Source organism: Ornithodoros turicata, chromosome 10, assembly GCF_037126465.1.
Source record: "Ornithodoros turicata isolate Travis chromosome 10, ASM3712646v1, whole genome shotgun sequence".
Taxonomy (NCBI): domain Eukaryota; kingdom Metazoa; phylum Arthropoda; class Arachnida; order Ixodida; family Argasidae; genus Ornithodoros; species Ornithodoros turicata.
The window spans coordinates 24,166,401-24,187,306 of NC_088210.1; the positions used below are offsets into that span (position 1 = coordinate 24,166,401).

The following is a 20,906-nucleotide window of genomic DNA, read 5'->3' on the forward strand; positions in this document are numbered from 1 at the left end:
GATGGAGTGCGAATGCGATGAATGAATGGGATGGAAATTAAACGCAAATGTACCTCTTCGGGCAAAGGGAATTTCAATTCGTAGATATGATTAGCTCCCATCAGTAACTCCGTGCATTGCTGTCCATTTAGTTGCAGATATTAGTTATTTAGGATTTCCCCTCTTATGCTGCCGTACATACGAGTACTCATATTTCATGCTTGGAATAAGGTAAAGGCTGTCCTTGATTGCTCTCACTGTTTCTGCGCTCTGTGGAGTACCGTGCATGTGATAGTATGGCTGCTCAATCTATGTCATCGGCACGTGTCATCAAATGTAACTGTGACAGTCAGACATACCGTTCCGAACTTCGAGCCGACCACAACCAGCTTGTTACACGAGGCATCATCCCACTTCACGTGGACATACAACGTGCCTTCACACGAGCGACATCTTCGCGGAATATTCTAGTGGAATAAAAAAGCAAAACACTGATTACGGAGCCGAAGTTCCGCCCCGTGTGCCGGAATATCGGATATCGGTACTGCGCACTTAGCAGATGACACCGCCAGCGTGTTTTCCTGTCGCCTGCTACCGAATGTCGGCTGTGTGGGAAGATATTCCCCACGGTTAGCAGTGTACGTGAAGACACGACGTTGAGGGCTCGCGCCCACGTGACAGCAGAAAGCTATGATGTTTTTCGCATTTTCTGCTGAAGTTTTTTGGGAAAGGTCGCTCACGAGTGTGAACACACGGACAGAGTCGGGATAGCGTCTGCTTGAGTAAGTCTCCGCAGGCCATTTCAGAACGGCTTTCTATGGCTACCAGTGGCTGCCTATGCCGCTCATGATGGCTCGTCTTCATAACTACGGCCGCCGCCGGGCGGTCGTGATTGCCGGTCCCTTAGTGACTACGTCACGCCGTTTCAGCCGAACGGAACTCAATTTTTGCAGCATCACCGGTTTCCTCTTCCTTTCCGCTTTTCCTTAATTCTCTCTTTTTAGCTCTAGTCTTTTTTTTTTTTTTGTCTTTTTTACTATGTGCAGTCGTTATGCCCGAATGAAGTCGTCCACATATGTCGCGGTGCAATTGAACACGGGTATTCAAAATTGGGTCTCGAAGGCTCCTTCCCTACGCTGACGGCGTAGTTTTGCTTTTATTTCTCCCAGCCGGTCCTCTTATTCTTGAGTTATTCTGTAGCAATTTATCGGAGCCTTATAGTGGTGGGTTTCTCCCCTTTTTTGACGGCCTCGACGGGCCACCGGAAATGAACACGGGGCGGCGGCTCGTGCCCTGATTGGCTCCGTTCACTTCCTTGGAGCTTTTGTCGCACCTTTTCTCTTTGAAACTTGTTGGTGCTGTTTCCTGCACGTCAGCGCGACGAATCAAAACTTCGTTCTTTTCACTGCCTTCGTCTCATTTTCTTTAAGTCTGCAGCATTGGCGTCGTGGTCTTTGTGAAACGCCATGTCGGCCCGTGTGCTTCCGCCGTTCCCCAACCGCCGAGCAGCGTTAAAACTACAGCTTTATTTCGGTGATAACTGGGATGTTGCATCACCACAGGCATTAGTCGACCCCATTGCTAAGGGTAATTTGGTGAAGACATAATAATGATAGTCAGGGCCCAAGTCCTGCAGTGTCCAGGAACGTATAGGGAGCGCTTTCAGCGTATGGCACTGGTGAGCTGGATTTGATCGTGGATCACGCTATTGTTGTTAAAGGAAAATTAATTTATTCATTTTTTAATTCTGTGTTAGCGCCGCGAAACAACTGTGGCTATGAGCGGTGTACAGGCGTGGATAGATGGAGAGAGGACAGCAGGAAGGAGTGGGGGACAGGGGGGTATTTATTTCTTTATTTTATTATACAGTGACAGGTACGGGACAGGCGCGGGTCTAGCTGATATAAAGACACTGTAGCTGTAGTCCTTAAAAGTTGCTAGTGCGCGGGCAATGGGGAAGAATACGTTCCAGAGACTTCAAGCCACCACAGTTGTGGTGGCTTCCAATGGGGTGTGGCGGTTCCACCATGCCTTGGAATATTCACTTGGCATACGCGATAACGCAACTGAACAATAAGAGAGACAGTGAGTCGCAGCATCCGATGTATCAACGAAGCATCCCGCGTTTCGTGGCACCCGGATGATAGCGGGCGTTGAATCAACTCTTCCATGCGCACAATCGAAGGGGGGGGGGGAAGAGAGAGAGAGCAATTTCCGGGGCTAGATGCATTGCCACAACATTAGTTGCTTTCAGGATTAAATGCACGAAAGTTTATCAATGTTTAGTGAATATTTGCAGTGCTGTGGAAAGTAAATTCAGGGTCGGGGGACCAAAATGGGGAGTAATTATTCCTGTCTAGGGAATTAGAAGGTGTAATTACTCCCCAATTTACCTTTTTTTTTCTCTCTCATCAGAGTGTAGATGTGGGAGGAATGTTAGTTAGTCACTGGCCCGAGGCCACGAAGAATGTGCACCAAATAGCATTTTCTACTTTTACTCGATAGTTTTTTTTTTTTTTTTGTTAAAAAAGTTACGTCTGTCTACTGAAATGAGAGAAAGAAAATGAAATTAACCAGTCTTTCATATGGGCGTTCCTCTGTAGAATCCAGTGAACTATACATAACAGACGACCGTGGAATGTCGTTTCTGCACCATTCGTGCACTGGTTCTTCGAGTCCAAGTCTCTGCTAGTTGAAGTTATGAGAGATCCAAAGACTCGTCCTAGCGCATCAAATAGAGGTCTCCAAGCTAACCCCACATCACGGACGGAAAGTACTACATTCTCAGCTCTCATACGTCTCTCTGAGAACGCACCTCTGGGAGAACGCGACAACTTTTATATGTAAACACATAAACCTCTTAAACGTAGACTCCGCCTGGATATACTTTAATACCTCCGGAAATAGAGCACCACCGGCGGATTACGTAGTGAAAGTCAAACACGGAGTACTATGTTACAGCGCATCATTCCTCACACGTGCTTATAGAGGCCTGGGAAGTTTATTCTCGCAGGCGACCCTATAGTTCTGCTGATGCGCGTTCAAAGTAGTTGTCCGCGGTGGTGGCGCGGAAGCTTACTCTCGTCGGCTTCGCATTTGTCAACAACGTATAACTAAGTAAGGCTAGGGCCCAGAATGATAATGAGGACCAGGAATGAACATAATGAAGATCGATGGCGGGCGCGATTTGTCCGATGCACGACATGAGACTAAAGATGGAACGCGTATAGAGGGCGTTCGTTATTCTGGAACATGTGTCCTTGCCTTCTTGGGCTAGAAGGGTTATGAACGGCGTAGCTTTAATGTTTAAACGCGAGTTACTAAGAACTATAGGGTTCCACATTTTCGGTTTTTATTTCTGGGCGGATTTCGATTAAAACCGAATGCGGGAAAATTTACCCGGCGTATGTTTTTCCGTGTTTTTCGATTAAAACGGAAAACGCGGAACCCTACTATAATAACATAACAGCGTAAAATTGTAAAAACGTGTCGTGAGGCTTGAGGTACAAGTCAGGTACTTTTTTATGCATAGTAAACACTCGTTCTAAGAAAGCCAACAGGGCAGCGAAAAATTTGATATATGAGGCAATTCGATAAAAGCGGAAGTGCTACAGGATCAGTGACAGTAGAAGAGAGGGGGAAAGAAAGACGGAAGGTGGGTTTGCCGTCTTTCGTCGGCTCGCCCTTTGCACTAAGCGGTGCCGTCTGGCAGGACACTTCGAACAATCGAATTCGAAACGTGTACATTTCGGTCGGCACACCGTAATATTTCGAATAAAGCGATAATTCGAAAAAGCAAAACCGATTTCGTTATAACGACGGTTGTACCTCGCTATACAACATTTTTGAGCAGCGACATCGGTGCAAGCTGCCGATAATGTCCTACCCGTGCAAAGCGACTACATTCCACGAGGCCCAGCCGGCACTCCCTTCAATAACAACTGGAAGCTAAAGGAAGAAAAGGAGAAACGGGAATGGACTGCGCAAGCTATTTCTTCTTTTGTCCGGCGGCGGTGGCGCAGAGTGCGGTAATGAAGGGATATTAAGAGATTTTCTCTCCGCAAAAGAGGCTATACAACGCAGAAGCCTTAATTGGGACGGCCAAACCGGGCCATTTGCGACATGCCTTTCGTCGGCCTCACATAGGGAGGTACCAGAAGACCAAAAGCAAAGTCGCTCAGAGAAAGGCATGCGTGACTTCCGCTCACAAAGTCGCGTACACACGTTACTCCGACACTCAGCCGGCGTTCACACGGGGCAACTTTTCCCAGCAACTCGAAGCAACTCAAACCAACGTCTTTTGAGCAATTTCGAGTCCGCGTTCACACGCAGCAACTCTGTAGCTCCACCCACAAGCAACCTTATGGCGACCGGACAATGTGGGTTCGAATCGAACTGGTGGAATCTTTTCTTTAGCTGCTGTTTATCAAATTTCAGTCAGTTTTATTGCTCCAATAGATCATTATTGCCGTCCAGAAGTGGCAACTGATATGTTTCCGTGAAGTTCGTAAAAAAGAAAAAGTTATTTTTTAGCTGCACCTCCAGGATTTGAACCTATGAACCCACGAACGAAATCCACAATGCCATCGGGAGTCACGTGGCAATGCTTCCCTCTCTGATTGGCCGATGCACGAGCAACTTCTCAAGTTTTCGGTCCGGGAGCGATTCGCAGCAACTCGGAGCAACTCGAGTTGCTGGAGGTTGCCGGCTGACAGCAACTCCAAAGTTGCTCATAGTTGCTGCAAAAAGTTGCCCCGTGTGAACGCTGCCTCAGAATGTCTACTTGCCGCCCCCCACTCCCGTGCGCTTCCTTTTGTAGACGGTCATTTTCCGTTCGTCCCTCCCGTGTACGTGACTTCCCCCTACGTGACTTTCGAGTACAAGTATATACCGCTTTGTGTCGTCTGCGTCGTCCGGCCGGTTTATCGCAGGTTATTGGCGGTCGTTTCTCTCAATAGGAACGAAAGATTCTGTGTACTGTGAGGATAAGATTATGAATGGGAAGCAAAGTGATTAAGAGGCATGGTTTTTAGTCACGGAAGATAGGGCAAGCCTGAAGGACCACGCGGGCTCGTGAACGCAGGCTGTCATCAACAAGACAAAGGCGACGACAACGACGGCGACGACGACGACGATGATGAAAATGCTAATGATTAGCTGATGATGCGTTGCTGGCCTTCGCTTCGTCCGTAGGACTGTCTGAATTTCTTATCTTTTTTTTTTTTTTTTCATCAGCGAAACTTGCCGCCTTGGCTGAGCTGGCAGACCTCACTTCTTCTTTTTATTTTTTCTTATTATTATTACTGAACGTCATCCCCCCCCCCCCCGCCGCCTCTCACAATACTTTTATGTTCGTTCTGTCACATAGCGAATAGGTGGGTAGCAGTTACAACGGTATTCTTTTGGTTGGCGTTGCCATTCCGCAAGTCGGCTTCACCTCATTATGGAAACGGATGGGGGGCGAGGCAAACTGACACAGCCGCGCTAGCCTAACCAAACTTATCACTAAACTAACAAAGTTTATGATGTCCTTAGTTTAGTGAAGTTAGGTTAGGTTAGTGCGGTCGTGGCAGTTTGCCTCGCCCCCAAATCCGTTTTCATAATGAGGTGAAAACAACAACGACTTTATTGAAATGAGGATGAGTGGGGAGCTCATCGCCTGGGGCGATACCCTCCCCCATTGCTGGCGGTAATCTGGTGAAATGGAACATTGAGTCGCCTCACAGTTAGGACCGAGCGTATAAATGTGTAACTGGATTGACGAAACACGTGCTAGGAAGACACAAACGACCCACGACGAGCCATGTTGAAGCAGTCCAACAAACTGTGTCTGGAAGGTCACTATAGTTTAGGGGATGTCAGACTCGCAGGGGCGATGAAAAGCAAAGAGACAATTGTATTGCAACGCGTTGTTAGACACATCAACACAAAACCTTCTCACTCCTGCACAACATACTGCGTCTGCGTCAATCATCGATGCGCTTTCAGCCTCACGCCGAATAACCATCTAGTCGTCGTCGTCGTCCAAAATGATCTTGTTCCTCTCACAATCCCTCATCACTTCTCCTTATTGTTCCTGCCTGCTTTTGCCTCCTTTGCGTCTTTTTGCCCCCTCTCCGCCCATCCCTTTCTCCTCGAGAATTTCGCTTACTTTTGAAATTCACCGGCTTTCTAGAAAAAGAAAAGAAGAGGAGGGAGATTCGGAATCTCGGTTGTGAATGGGTCCCTTTATAACAACGTCTGCGTGAAATTGTCTTTTTTTTTCGAGATAGCTAAATTAGTCCGGTCGTTTGTCTTACAGCGTCAATGCTTCCCTGCCAGTGGAGGAAAAAAGGAAACGAGTCAGCCGTTGCCCTTTTCTCTTTCTCTCTCGTTTTCTTGCAAATGGCGCTGCGATATTGGGTAACATTTTAGCACAAAGTGCCACGACGTGGAAGCAGCTGTGCTTGAGTGCTTTTCGGAGCTTGACAACGTACGTTTAGTATACAGTCCGTTCCTCCATTTTTTTTTCTCCTTCGTTGTACTCTTTCTGATGATGATTCAACGCATCTTCAAACAACTACATCAGGGTCGTGTTCGTTGAAAGGAATGCGCCTGGTGTTACCAGACGCATCGATTATTGTGTGTTGGCGGCCCGTAAAAAGATGTTATGGTGGCTGTCACTGTTTTGATCAATTTGCATGGAGACGAAGCTTTCGTCATGCGAGCAGACGCTCTAAGGAAAAAAAAAAAAATAATAAAGAGAGATAACTTTAGTCTTTTGGGAAACAAGGTGCATTCCTGTAATTGCTCACTAATTTCCTCATTTTGTTTTCTTTTTCCCTTAGAGAGTACCGCATCTTTCTGTTATTGTCATCGTTCTCTTCGTCGTTTTAGCCTGGTTCATGCAAAGCACCGACGCGAAATTTTCAGCTCTTTATCGCTAAGCATACCGCCGTATTAGACTATGTCTAAACTTTTGCCGGTAATGCGTATTTACCAACTGGAAATTAAATTGAAACTCATATTGCCCGGGCATGTTTTACCGGGACGTCTCATGGTTCCTTCGTTTCAAAACGACTTACAAGTGAAGCGCATTTCCGCATTCCAGTAAAACGCAATGCCGAAAAGGCATCTCCGCCTCTGATGTTCAACCGTTCCTCGGCCAAAGTTTTGTAAGCACACCGCAAAGCATCCCCTAACGAATACAGCAGCCTTTGATGTGAGGAGAGAGTTGTATGCGCACCACAGCCCCATACCAGGAGCATTGTTTGGTTGCACATCCTTTGTTGATACTACCCTGCACAACTCGTACGCAGTGCGGTGAAGCATCTCTTTGTGCGACATACGGGTATGAGAATTATGCTGCGAATGCCTGGTTTGCCCGATACGTACAAATATCGCGACGTCCGTAGACCGCAACAGACTCCTCGACTGCGGTTTTCAGATGCCATTAAGCGGAAAGAACGACATCTGTAGGGAAACAAGTGCAACAAAGGCGTCGTTCCATTTTCTCTGTCGTCTCGTCGTCTGCAACCGCATACTGGTAAAATGGCATAAACGCAGGCGAGCTGGCTGAGTGTCGATTTGCTGAAGATGCCCCGTGGCTTGCTCCATCTGATGCAGGTGTCGTAGTCTCGGGGAAACGTGGACAGCGATGGAGGCAGGTGGCGCGGATTTGTAATTCAAATCTGGAACGCTGACGCGACTTTTCCGATCGTCGTGTAACGTCGCTGGTCCCCTTTGTTTGCAACGCGACACCGGCACACCGGCTCGTCGAAAGAACACTGCGATGCGTCCGTTTGTTCACGCTGGATTATGCTCGACGGCGCAGAGCTGCTGTGTACGGTGTATCATGTAATGCACGGACCCCAATTAATAGAGAAAGTGGAATGGCTGAAATGGGCCGCCGTGTTTGACCCCAAGAAGTGTAAAATACGGCGTAGACGGTGCCCTGGGGTCACGTTGGCTTCGATGTAGTAGGTTCCACGCTTTGGTGAACAAGTTTTCGCACTTCGCTGCCACGTACCACTATGGACCCCTATAACGACGATGAGATGGGTGCGCTAAATACGACCGCAGGTGATTTCATCCGTTGGTTTCGGCCTCAGTATCTCGTTCTATTAAGTCTAAACATGTGTTGATATGTAACATTAGACTAAGTACCAGTAGTAATTAGCAGCACGCATTATGTGGTTGTAATGCGCAATAATTATAGTTGCTGTCTGTTACTAGTCAGTACGTATTATCAGCAGTACATATTATGAGCGTAGTAATCCTACGTGTGGCAATTCACAATAACAAATAGATGAAGTGACGATGAATGAAGAAATTTGACAAATAATTTTTGGGTCGCTACCCTAAGACACGCGGCAATTTGCAATTGGATGATGGTTTTGATGCCTGCGTTTACCAAACCGAAATGTTGTTTTTCTGAGAAAAAAAATGGGGGGGAAAGCTCGGACTGGCCTAGTCAGCTAAAGGTCGGGTTTAAGTTCCCGGCTAACGACGGCTTATCAACGCGGAGAACGTAAACATCGCTTCTAGCACCGTGTGGTCCTGGCAGTGGTGGAAATTATACGCGTTCCTATGTCATGTAGGACGTGCAGCATGTCGCTAGACTTACATATTGGCTGACTACTCCAAATTACACTATCTCACGTAGGAAAGGGGAGTCGCGTAACCAATAAGCTACGTTGTCGGTTTCTTTAACGGTCCGCACTCCGTTATTTTTGCTTTGCTTTTCTATCTTCTTCTATTCTTTTCTCTCTTTCTCTTTCTTTTTTTTTTTTTGCTCACGTTTATATCAGCCAGATTAAATCGCCGAACTATTGCAACACTTCCGAACGCACACACACAAAGGAGAGTGAGAGGGCAGCAGATTTTCGGGACAGGTCAAATGGTATACTGTATTGGCTTCTCACAAAATAAGTTGCGCTTCCCTTGTTATCTTCCTGAGTAATGTCGTACTGCCGTATTGAGTAACTGCGGAGAGCCGATCGCTCGAAGCTTGTCTTGCTCCGGGCTATACTCACTTCCCCAAATGTTGTTATGTAGACCGTGACATGTTCGGTGATATACTTCCTATAAAGATTCACTGTACTTTTATGTTTTATATACTGTGTTACTCCCTGCTCTGCTTCGTGCGATACTTGAGGCGATCGTTCGTTTTTGCCCCAGGGCACAGTTTATATCCAATCAACGACCGAGAAAACCTTGTAGGACTTCTTTATTTTTCTTTTTTTTCTTTTTTTCGTGTTCGAATTAGGTCGTAAAAGTGCTTTGTTCTGGCTTTTATTAGTGACATAAGGGTGGCTTAAAGGTGGGCATGGAGCTCAAGTGAAGAGCTGCAATTATACACATAAGGGGCGTTCGCCCGCGTCTCCAGCTCCAAAGAAGAAGGAGCAGCTGTCACGCAGTATCGACACCTTTTACACGAAATATTGACAGCAGGTACGGTCCTACTTCACGTAATGAATGGGATGGCACACAATTCTTCACAAACTTTTTGGTACATTTCTTCGTGTTACGTGCAAGTGACGGAAGCACAGTTTGTGACCTCTGTCACATCACGCTGCTGCTAAGGAAAGTAACTTTTTACTTTGACATTTACGGCGAGGGTAGCTACCTATAAAAGTTTACCCACTCAATGCAGGTGTAAAATTCCTGTGTCCGCGCGGAACTCTAATTTCTACGTTTCATCGTGGTAATTAGAGTTCAAACTGATTCAACGTCACAATCCAAAGTCACAACCGAAAACCTCCAAATCCCTATATGGGAAAACAATCAAGATGGAAGCCATCTTGGTTAAACCTTTATAGGTAGCTATACCATGTACATGAAAACGCAGAAAAATTAAGCAATTATCTCTTTCTTTAAATCCAATCCAATCCAGTATTCAACCATTAGGCGATCCTGGAAACCGCTTCGTGTTGACGTCATCCGCTCCCCACGCGCTTTCTGTGGAAAGCTGAAATACCGCCCTTTGGATTCTGTCGGCGAAGTTGCCTTGCTTACAACCGAAGCACGTTTCCTCTTGCCTTTGTTCACATCGTGTGGCGTGCTGAACTCCGTGTATCCCGTTTGCATTTGCAAGTACTGCCCCTGCGTGTATACGGACAAATCGATTTACTTTCTGCGTTACATATTACAGCGAATAGAACGGGTCCTTCGAGTTGTCGTACTCCTAGCAGGGCTCAATGAATCATTGAAAACGGAGGTACGAACAAGTCGAATCGAATACAGATCGACTATGTACATAATTTAGGAAATATATACACGTTCCTTTCTTCATGTCTGTTTTTGGTGAGCGAATGTCTCCGGCTAGGTAGTTATTTAAGACATTATTTCAGAGTCAGGGAGCTCAACCATACTGTTCAACACCGAAAGAACTGTTGGAGTACAATGCTACTTCGTGGTAGGGAAACTTCAGTCAGCGCTTTCGCAATGCAGATATACGATAGATGGCTGTGAAATATGGCCGTGGGGCACAGGAAAGACCACCTTCGCATCGGCTAGCCATTGTTTCTCAAACTGAACAGGAAAATCCGCCGCACTCTGACATCATGGTCTGGCCATGCCTGTAAAAATAGGTGCGGCCCCCCAAGTCCTAGGTACTCCTCCGACAGTACTTATCGCACTCTTCGCCTGCAGTGTCTATAATCCTAATCTGTGAGAGGAGGATAGCCTGAGCAGGGTGACCGCCATGATGAACAGCGCACAGCAGTCGCTTGCCACTCTCTAGACCAAAGCAGCACATCTTGGCCCAATATTGGATCAATATTGGCCTGGATATCAATATTGGATCTTCGTCCAATATTGGGCATATATACATTGCCAATATTGGCAATACTGGCCCAATATTGGTCCAATCTTCGTCCAATATTGGGCAGACATTGCCAATATTGGCAATACGGGCCAAATATTGGTCCAATCTTGGTCCAATATTGGGCAGATATTGCCTATATTGGCAATACTGGCCCAATATTGGTCCAATCTTCGTCCAATATTGGGCAGACATTGCCAATATTGGCAATACGGGCCAAATATTGGTCCAATCTTGGTCCAATATTTTGCAGACATTGCCAATATTGGTCTAATATTGGGCCAAGATGTGCTGCTTGGGAAACTGCCTTGTAGATAAACATAGCACTGGACGGTGATGGGATATACATGAGCATAGTTGGATGTATTCTCGCTGAAGCACGCTGTACCGCGAAACCGTAGCCTAATAACTGGAACTAACAAACAACAACAACAACTTTATTTGAATGTTGATGAGTGGGGAGTTCCGGAGTGAGGCCCGACGTACAGTGAGAGTGAAGGACCAGTGAGGACCAAAGTCCGATGGTGTCCAAAAACTTTAAAAGTATAGTTTTTAGACAGTGCGTTGGTGGGCTGGATTCGGCCATTGGACCAAAGCAATTCTGACACAGTGGGCGGGCGAGAGTCCAGCTAACTTGAACTAAGCTTCACTCGTCCACGGCCCATGTTCTCCGTGGACGTATATATCACGGGGGAAAGAACCGGTACTCCTTAGGCTGCGCTTGAATGTTGCGCGAACTCTGCTGCTTTCGTTTAAAATGTGTCAACTGGACATCGCCGGCCTGCGCCACCTGCAATGCAGAAGTGGATAATCTTTACTCCCTCATCAACTGCCATCCGCCATGTTAGCCACCGTACCGCACTCAGGCACCGTCTCGTTCATCTTGGATATCATGTCATCTGTCTATCGAGATTACTTGGCCCTACCCAACACAGTGACGTGACTGTAGCGCTAATCACGTTCTTGGTGGAAACCACCAACACCGAACAGTGAGTGAACAGCGTAAGGTATGATTGTGCAGGCCGACAGTATATACAGGGTGTCCCAGAAAACGTGTCATTGAATTATAATTTTAAAAAAAACTACACCACCTAGAATTATGCGGTCAACGGCATTTGTTCTTATGTTTTTGCCACCTCCTGTCGTGAACGTCCTGTAACGTAAGTTTAATTATGTAAATTTTTGCGAACTCCAGTCGGAAATTTGCCAAGTAAAGGTCACTTTTTTACCCACCAATGGGAAGAAAGTAAGGATGAAAGATGGAAGTCACTCAAAAGGTTAACCAGGCTGTAGGACTCGAACCTACATCTTCTGGATTATCGATCCAGGGCTCTACCAATTGAGCTGAGGCCCCTCAGCGACTTCCAAGGGCACGTCATCTGAAGGGACAAATCAACCACTCCTTCTCACTCATCCCGCTTTCACTTTTACATTTTTCTCACTCATACGCACAATCATACGACGGGATCGACGCAAGCGGCAATTGATGAACATGAGAGAAACTGATGTTCTGAGGCTGAAACAACACAGAGAGGACTTTGTATTTGTTTGTCGTTTCTGTGTTGTTCCAGCCTCAGAACATCAGTTCTCGGGAAGAACATGTTTGATTGACTCAAATTAATGATAATTGGCAGGGATACTCAGGAGCTATCCCATCGGAAAAAATAGCCGAACATCATGCTCTACGGAGCTTCCAGAGGATAGCGCGCGGCGAAGTTTTCAGCGCAATCGTTGTCAGCCCGACGAAAGGAGGTTGGAAACCCAGCACACACGGGCGTCGCGGAAAGAGGTAACACAGGCATGGCTTATCGCGTCCGGCTTTCGCTGGGATCATGCTTTCCCTCTCCCAATTTCTTTAACTGTCACTTTTTCTACTTTCACTCTGTGGGCTGGGTTTGGAACGTCCTTTCGTCGGACTGAGAGCGATTGCGCTCAAAAAGTTGTCGCGCGTTATGGTCTGATGCTCCGAAAAGCACGATGTTCGGTTATTTGTTGCCGATGGGATAGTTCATGAATATCATTGCCAATTACCATGAATTTGAGTTAATTCGGCACGCTGTTCATATTGGTGGAGTAAAAAAGTGACCTGTACTTGGCAAAATTTCCGAGTTCGGTTCGCAAATATTTACACAATTAAACCCACGATACATGACATTCACACCAGGAGGTGGCAAGAACCTAGTAAGAACAAATGCCGTCGACCGCATGATTCTAGGTAGCGTATTTTTTTTATTATAATTCAATGACACATTTTCTGGGACACCCTGTATTTTCTCTTGTTCCTTTACTGTAAACATATCCCATCCCTCAAGCTCCCTTCCTCTCTTTTTGTCTTTCATCCTTCGTTATTTCGTGGTTGGCGAGCTTTCTACTGCCAATCATGGTTGTCAGCTTGCGTGCTCGGACGAAAAATTGAAGGAAAATCCCATATATTGCATCGTCAGCCGTACTTCCAAGCAAGACCTGCATCCGACAGTGTACAAGTTGAGCCGCTGAGCTGCGAAGAGAGCAGGCTGACAGCTCTCTCTAGACATCGACGGCAATTTTTTTGTTCTTTCTTCTTTTTTACTCCGACCGATGCAACACAAAAACGTACTATCCTTTAAGTGTATACATAACACTTTTTGCTCTACGTGCCAGCGAGCAGTTATCCTATCGAGCAAGTACAGCTCCGTGAGTTCCGGCCGTACATAGCGACATCGTATAGCAAAATAGGCCCGCGCGATAATTAAACGCCCAGCACGTGCCGGTGTCGTTTACTACGTTTTCATATCGCGCGGGGGTGGATGAATTATTAACGTCCACGGCGTCGGGCAATATCCATATGGACTGCATGTGTCTCTTTCGGTTGTAGAAATGCAGAACTATAGACGGCTGTGGATATTTGTGTAGCTCTTCGGTCTTTAAACTATCGCGCGTTTATCGAGAGAGAAAGAGAAACGACCATAGACAGACACATCGACAATCGCGTTGTTAGTTGACGCAGTTTTTATTGCTATGGACACTTTCTTTTTGTTATGACTACTTGACCCATCCACCCGCTCAATTAAAAGACGTGTGACTGTTCAGGTTTCCACTGCTCGTCTTACAGGCTTAAGTGACTGCATGTTCGTCCTTCTGTGTTTCGTTGGCTCCAACTGCATGCACTATACTGCGTTACTGCAGAAAGATGCCTCCCGCCTTTTTTGTTACTTTGCATTAACATATGTTCCTCCCCCCTCTCGCCTCGATTTTGTTCGTTTGTGCGGATGCGAGTGCGGCAGTGTAGGTGGGGTGAGTGCGTATACACTCGTATATCTGAGCGAGACTCGATATATTGATGACAAGGTAGCGGAAGCCGCATCGTGTTTTCCCAACACCTTCTAGATAACGGAGAAGGCCTCCGCACTCTTTCAAGAACGTCACGCATGTGGTCCGGCTGCCATACATTTTCAGTGAGTCAGCTTTTCTCTTCTTCGCTCTTTCAGTGACGTCACATCTATCTATGGCCAACAGCCACGGCAGGGCCAGACGCGCGACGTAAATTGAAAGAGTGCCTAAGGCCTTCTGTTATCTCGAAGGTGTTGGTTCCGTGTAAATTGGGGAGCAATTACACCTTTTATCCCTGAGATTGCAATTACGCCTCATTTTAGTTTCCTGACCCCGAAATTTACTCCCCAACGCTGCAAATAGTCCTTAAACTTCGAAAAATCTTCCGTGTATTTTTGGTTCCGAAACAGGCTAATAGTTGTGGTAACGCGTCTGGTCTCTAAAAAGACTAAAATTACTCCTGTACTCTTATAATGTATGAATTCATGACGCGAAGCAACATGTTTATGCCCATGTCGTTTGGAGGACTGGGGCACCTCTTTGTCGGACAACTGTCGTTTCGTTTATTTTAGAGATGGGACGAATCCAGAATTTTCCGAATCCGAATCCAAGGAAGGTTCTGCGAATCCACGAATCTTACGAATCTCGAACCTTTCGAATCCTTTCTTGAAAAAGAGTTTAAAAACCCAGGAAAAAAAGAACTTCAATTGAAAAGTGTTTTGAAACAGAATTTGATATCTTTGTTTGATCAAAAACAAATTAAATAATAGTTCACTTTCAAGAGGAAACATGCGCATGTACTTCTTAAATGTAATTTATTTAACATGTTGTTGATCGACTACAGGAAATACATAAACTCTCGAGTCTGAATTCTTTCCATAAAACTAAGAAACAATCAAAAGCACAACCATGTTACTTTTAAACTTGTAATGTAAGAGTCCCTGCCTGAACTCTCTCAGTCCAGAGCAATGTAAACAAGCAAACACGGAAGCACTCCTGAAAGTTTTAAATTGATGCAGATTTCTGTTCAAAACCGCCAGCATTATCACTTGCTTGTACTGCGTTTTTTTATCAGCTACGACACCCGATGTGCTGAAGAGTCCTTCTGACATTACTGTGGTTGGAGGTGTGATCAGGAACTTTTTAGGTCAATCAGGCTTTCGGCGGACTCCGAAGGCGCCAATTTCAAAAAGGAACAAACAAACGTGGTTGGTGGATTCGAAAGATTCGATTCGCCATTTTGGACTAATCCCTGCCTAGGATTCGCGGATTCGGTTGGCCCATCCCTAGTTTATTTCACTTCAGGGACCACATGTCACCTGTTCTTATACGTGTTCATCGCTGCCAGCGTTCACTATACAGAATCAGTTGGCGTCGCGTATCGTTTCTTCCAGCAGTGTCACCTCCCGCGTTAATTCTTTTTGAGTGCGGGATCTTCCAGGGAATATCTATTGGAGCTGTTGAAGAAAACGTTAAATAACGATTTAATAGACGTCAATTTTTTTTCCTTAACCAATATAAGTGCCGTGTAGGCCTTTACAGTTGCCCAGGACATTGACGTGAAGAGGTGCGAAGGACACTTTGCGTTGGATTGGATCGGATTGGGTTGGATCGGATTAGATTGAAAAGACACATAGTATGAAGACAGCGGTTCCACAAATGCGGAGCCGGCTATACAGTTGATTGGGATTGGGGGTGGGGGGTGGGGGGTAATGCTGAAGAGACAATGAAAAAGAGCAACAAAATGCAAGTTAACGCAATTAATCATATTGACGAATAACGTTATAAAACCTTCACCCGTATAACTCCCCGCAATGAACATAACATTCACGGTCATAGACGGCCAGTACAGAACCTCTCTCTTACTGCGCAAACATTTGCTCATTAATGTTACCAGCATAAATCCTAACTCCCACGTCCACGTCGCTGAACCGAAGTCGATGAACGAGTCTATATCTATATACTACATAGCAAATAAATTGCCCCACTCATCTGGCTCGTATAGTATATACGCAGTAGCGACCCACACAGCGAAGCCCCTTGAGACTGGAACCCAATTTTGATATCTCCTGGTAATTGCCGCAATCTGCCACGGGACGGAAGGTCGTCGCGTCGCTCGACTTCCCTCTCCGGATGAATGGCAAAGGGAGAAACTCATTCTAATCTAATGAGCTTCGAACCTGCTCGCGAGTGAAGGAATTGACGGCCTGCTCCACCCTTTTTGTCTTTTCTTTTCTTTTTTTTTTTTCCGTCGGTTCTCGTTGGGCTCTTAGTTTATTTGTTCTCTTTTTCGGAGTGAGGGGGAATATTTTTTGTTGATAGTGCATCGCGATTTTTTTTTTTTTTTCAATTTCATTTTATTTCCACGCCAACTAACCGCAGCTGCCAACACTGTGGTGCATGTCAAGTAGCAAACTTGTTGGCGGAGGCGCTGGGCTTCGGAGACCAGAAATATGTAGACCTAACAAGAAAACGTTTGGAACTGTGGTGGAGAGAAGGAGGGCGCACCCGGCCCTAAACCCCTAAACACCTATCGGCCTAGAAACTATAAGTCCGTATATGAACTGTACTGGGTGAGGTGTGAACGCTAATGTGAGACGTACGGTGAACCAACGTTGATGTGAAATGTGAACTGTACCTTTTATTAGTGGTATTCTTTTACTAGGATTCTGTGAACTGCGCTTTTATTACGTTTTCTTTTTTTTTTTTTTTGCTAGGACGCGCGGGTCATATAGCCGTAGCCATTGCAAGTGAGATGTAGTTTGCTGAGAGAGGGACAGGGGTAATCTGGGGCCAAACCGAAAATGTTTTGTCGTTGAACGTTGCTATTCTTCTTCTTCCATTGCTCGCTCGGCTATACTCGATCGGTGTCACGATTTATTTTATTTTATTTTTTATTCCGTGTTAGCGCCGCGAAGCAACTGTGGCAATGAGCGGCGTATAGATGTGGACAGATGGAGAGAGGACAGCAGGAAGGAGTGAGGGACAGAGGGGTTAGTATGCGTCCTGTGCCTACTTAGGGGGAAAATTGTGCCGACATTCATCTAGAAAGTCTTCGGGAAACCTCAGACAGCACAGCCGGTGGTAGGATTCCAACCCACCACCTCCCCGTCTTCATCACGACTTGGCTACCACCAACAAGCTGGGCCATGCCGCTGGTCACGATTTAATGTCGCATCTCACTGCCGAATAAACGTGCATCGAAGAAATACTGCCTGTCAAAGTTACTGACTTACAACAACAAATACACTGATGATGATGATGTTACTGACTTAGATTGTGCGGGTTAGGCAGCTTTTCCGCACTTTTCTCTGTGTTTCGCGCCATTCTGCTTCAGCACATTACGAAACCGTCCAAATTCGCGATACCTCAGAACGTCAGAATTCGACTCGCCCGGACTCATCAATCCAAATAGAGACGAGAAATCGTGCCCATTTCTTTCCCAGGTTTTGGTTCCCACGATGTCCGAGCTCTTGACAATTGAAGCGTATACCGGAGCCCATATAGAAAAGGGAAGGGAGCGTAATTCCACCAATGGATGTGATTTCGTAACCACCCCTCCTTACCTCCCTATAGAATCGATTCCCCTGGTGCGAAGGTCAAACCTCAAGGTTGAGCCCCGCCACTTCCCAGGAGCTATGCACCTCCGTGCACGAACAATAGGCTGGAGAGGTGGGGCCCCCTCGACGAAAGAAATGAACAATAAAAATAAGTGTATAGCTGTTGTATAGAGTGATAGTTTCAGTTACTTTTCATTATAGGGTAACTCAGACGACTCCATAGGTAACAAATTAGATGGTTCGCAAGATGCTTGCAGATTAATGATCATTTACAAAGTTCTGACCAATATTCCCTGCCTTATCATCTCTTGCTCATTATCTGATTCCGCATTCGCGATCTTCAAATAGTGAAGTTTGTATCTACGAAAATCGTGGCGAAACAGGGCGAAAAACACGGACGACACAGACAACATAATCGCCTGTATCTTCCTTCTGCCGTTTGTATTTTCATTAATTAATTAATTAAGTGGGAAGCAAGCTTTCTTGACTTGACTATTCCTGCCTCGTATAATTAGGACCTGGGTTTCTCCTGTGCCCTCACAGTGTATCATCCTTTCTCTCTTTCTTACTTCCTACGCTTCCTCTTCCTCTTCTTCGTTGACCACGGCGAGCTCCCCCCCCCCCCCCCGGCTTAGTTGTGCCAACTATAGTTCCTTATAAATAGAAACTTTCTAAGCTTCCTTTTACGTGGACACGCACTCCACTCCGTGGTAAAATTTTTCCTGCTGATTTACCACAAAACGTTGAGGAAAAAAAAAAGCCACCCTGTAATCAATATTCCCTGAGAGTAGCGATCGCCCTCTTGCTCGTGAAAGCCTGTTATGAAATGCTGTCATGCTACACTTACTTTGCGTCGTTCGTGGCGCCATTTTAGCAAATACGGCTGATAATGGGTCCCTATGCAGTCTTCTATGAGGATTATCTTTATAATAGCGTCACACATGCTCCTTAAGAGAGTGCGATGCCCTCCAGACTCGATAGGATATGTCGTACATGTATATTTTTTTTTCTTTTTAATTATACGTATAGAGCCGCAAGGAATTGGTTAAATTTGCGTGAAATATGTCTCGGCTGGTAGCTTTCAGCGATCTCTATAGTGCTTAATTAGGCTACACTTTCCGGCGCACAGAACAAAAAAGTCGTGTGATTCTTTCATTTTTCGCGATCACTCGGAAAATAAATACGCCTCGTAACATTTTTTTTATTATTACACCGTGTTAGCGCCGCGAAGCAACTGTGGCTATAAGCGGCGTACAGACGTACGCAGATGGAGAGAGGACAGCAGGAAGTAGTGGGGGATGGGGGACGGGGTTAGTGGGACTTCAGGGAGAATTCTGCAGGAAAACCCTGGGAAAAGCTCACTGTGCGCCATAGAAAAATACATCTGCAGTTCGCATCCAATAAGATTTCGTCAATGCTGCGCGAACTATCTCCAACACTATTTTGTTACCAGCTATATATACGGTTAGCTGACAAGACTCCCTAATTGTGAATAGTGGACTTCTAGTGAACATGTGAATAGTGGACTTCTGAATAGCGAACATATGAAAAGTTAGTAGCAAACTGGCGAACACTTGAGAAGTATTTATGGGGGGGGGGGGGGGGGCTATATAGGCATGACATAGGTAACGTAATATAGGTACGTGACGCGCGACATAACAGAATCCTCCTGCCCTGCGCGGTGAGAGAAACAAGGGCAAGTTCTAACTTTCTCTGACATCATTATCATCCTCGCAGCCTTAATCTCTCTCTCTCTCTCTCTTTGGCTCACGAGTGAAAGCGCCAACTACGAATTATTCATTCCGCGCGCACACATTGGTCAATAATTTCCGGTACGTCATAAATGTCACCGATACCTTGTTGCGATTAGCTGGATATTAAGACTCGTAATAAGTTCATACAGGAGATTCATAATGCATGAAGATATGCGGGGTATAGGTACGCGTATAGAGGAACAACTATATAGCCGCCGTTAGTGACCTGCAATGTGTGGGCTCGCATGCCGATCTGACCGGCGGCGTACAGGGTTGCCGGACGTGTATGCCGTACGGTATAATGCGAAGAGTTGTGCCACACTTGTAGAGTATGCGGAAGCATGCTTTCTGCTCGAACGAGACTTCAATCCTAAGTGACTGGGAGAATGTAAGGTCCTCACGCTAGTATTAGTCGTAACTGGGGCGACAAAGTGACGTGTGTTTTGACAGGCTCTATTGCACTCTGACGTTTATATTGTTTTCTATACAGGGCATTGTAACATCCTTGAGTTTCGCGGCCCTAATTTTCCGCGAATCCGGCACAAGGCACGCATTCGCTGGCACTAAATTCCGCGAATTCTATAGATGCTAAAGTTCGTGGCCGTTGGTTGCCTCATTTTGTGAAACGCCTTAGATTGTCCTTGCTATATTTAATGGAAGCGGTATCGCAGTGCGTGAGGCATGTCAAATGCTTACTACTATAGCAACCAAGTGTGAATATAAAATACGAAATAACTAAGCGCGAAAGAGACAGGACAACAGGAAGCAGACAGGACGACGCGCACGGTTTCGTTCCGTTTGTTTCCTTCTGTCCAGTCTCTTTCGCGCTTAGTTATTACGTATTTCATTCAATTCGCCCAGCTTTCCTTGTTCCTGTGAAAATAAAGTTTGCGATTGCGTCATTGATTCCTAGGTGTCAATTTATGCTCGAAATTTCCGCCAATAAACACTAACTCATCATCATCAATTCTCGTGTGTTCTTAAAAATCGCGAACTTTTCAGTTCGCGAAATTCGCGAAAACTAGGGCGCGCGAACTGGAAGGCACCGTATAGCTACCCTATACGAAATGTACGATAAGAGAGTGCATACAAGTGATGCAACAGGGCAAAGTGATGCAAATAATGCAAAATAATAATTTTTCTGTTTATTTATTCTGTTTCCATTCCGTTTCAAAGCGTCGAGTTTTGTGTAGTTTCCCTTTCTTTTCTTAATAACGTGTACTGGAGTAGCCAGTCCCGAGTGGCTAAAGACTAACATCTCCTTTTTTTTCTTTTAAAAATCAATCAATCAATAATTTTTCCGGGACATTGACTCAGACAACAAGTTTTGAGCCGTGTTTTGTGGGTTTTGCTGTTCGACTGTTTGTGTGTGTGTTGCGTGTTCCGTGACAACTCAGTGTTCAAATTCAAATTCCAGTTAATTTCAGAATGATAAAGTGTTAATATAATGTACTACTTGCGACACGGTTGTCTGAAATCGCCTGTCAGTAGTTCTGTAGC

General features: G+C 45.7%; 1 protein-coding gene across 6 annotated transcripts in view; it reads left to right on the forward strand.

Annotated features, from left to right (window-relative positions):
* LOC135371141 (pleckstrin homology domain-containing family G member 5-like) overlaps positions 1 to 20,906 on the forward strand; it is a 250,282-nt gene that overhangs the window by 205,728 nt on the left and 23,648 nt on the right. The gene's annotated exons all lie outside the window — the stretch shown is intronic.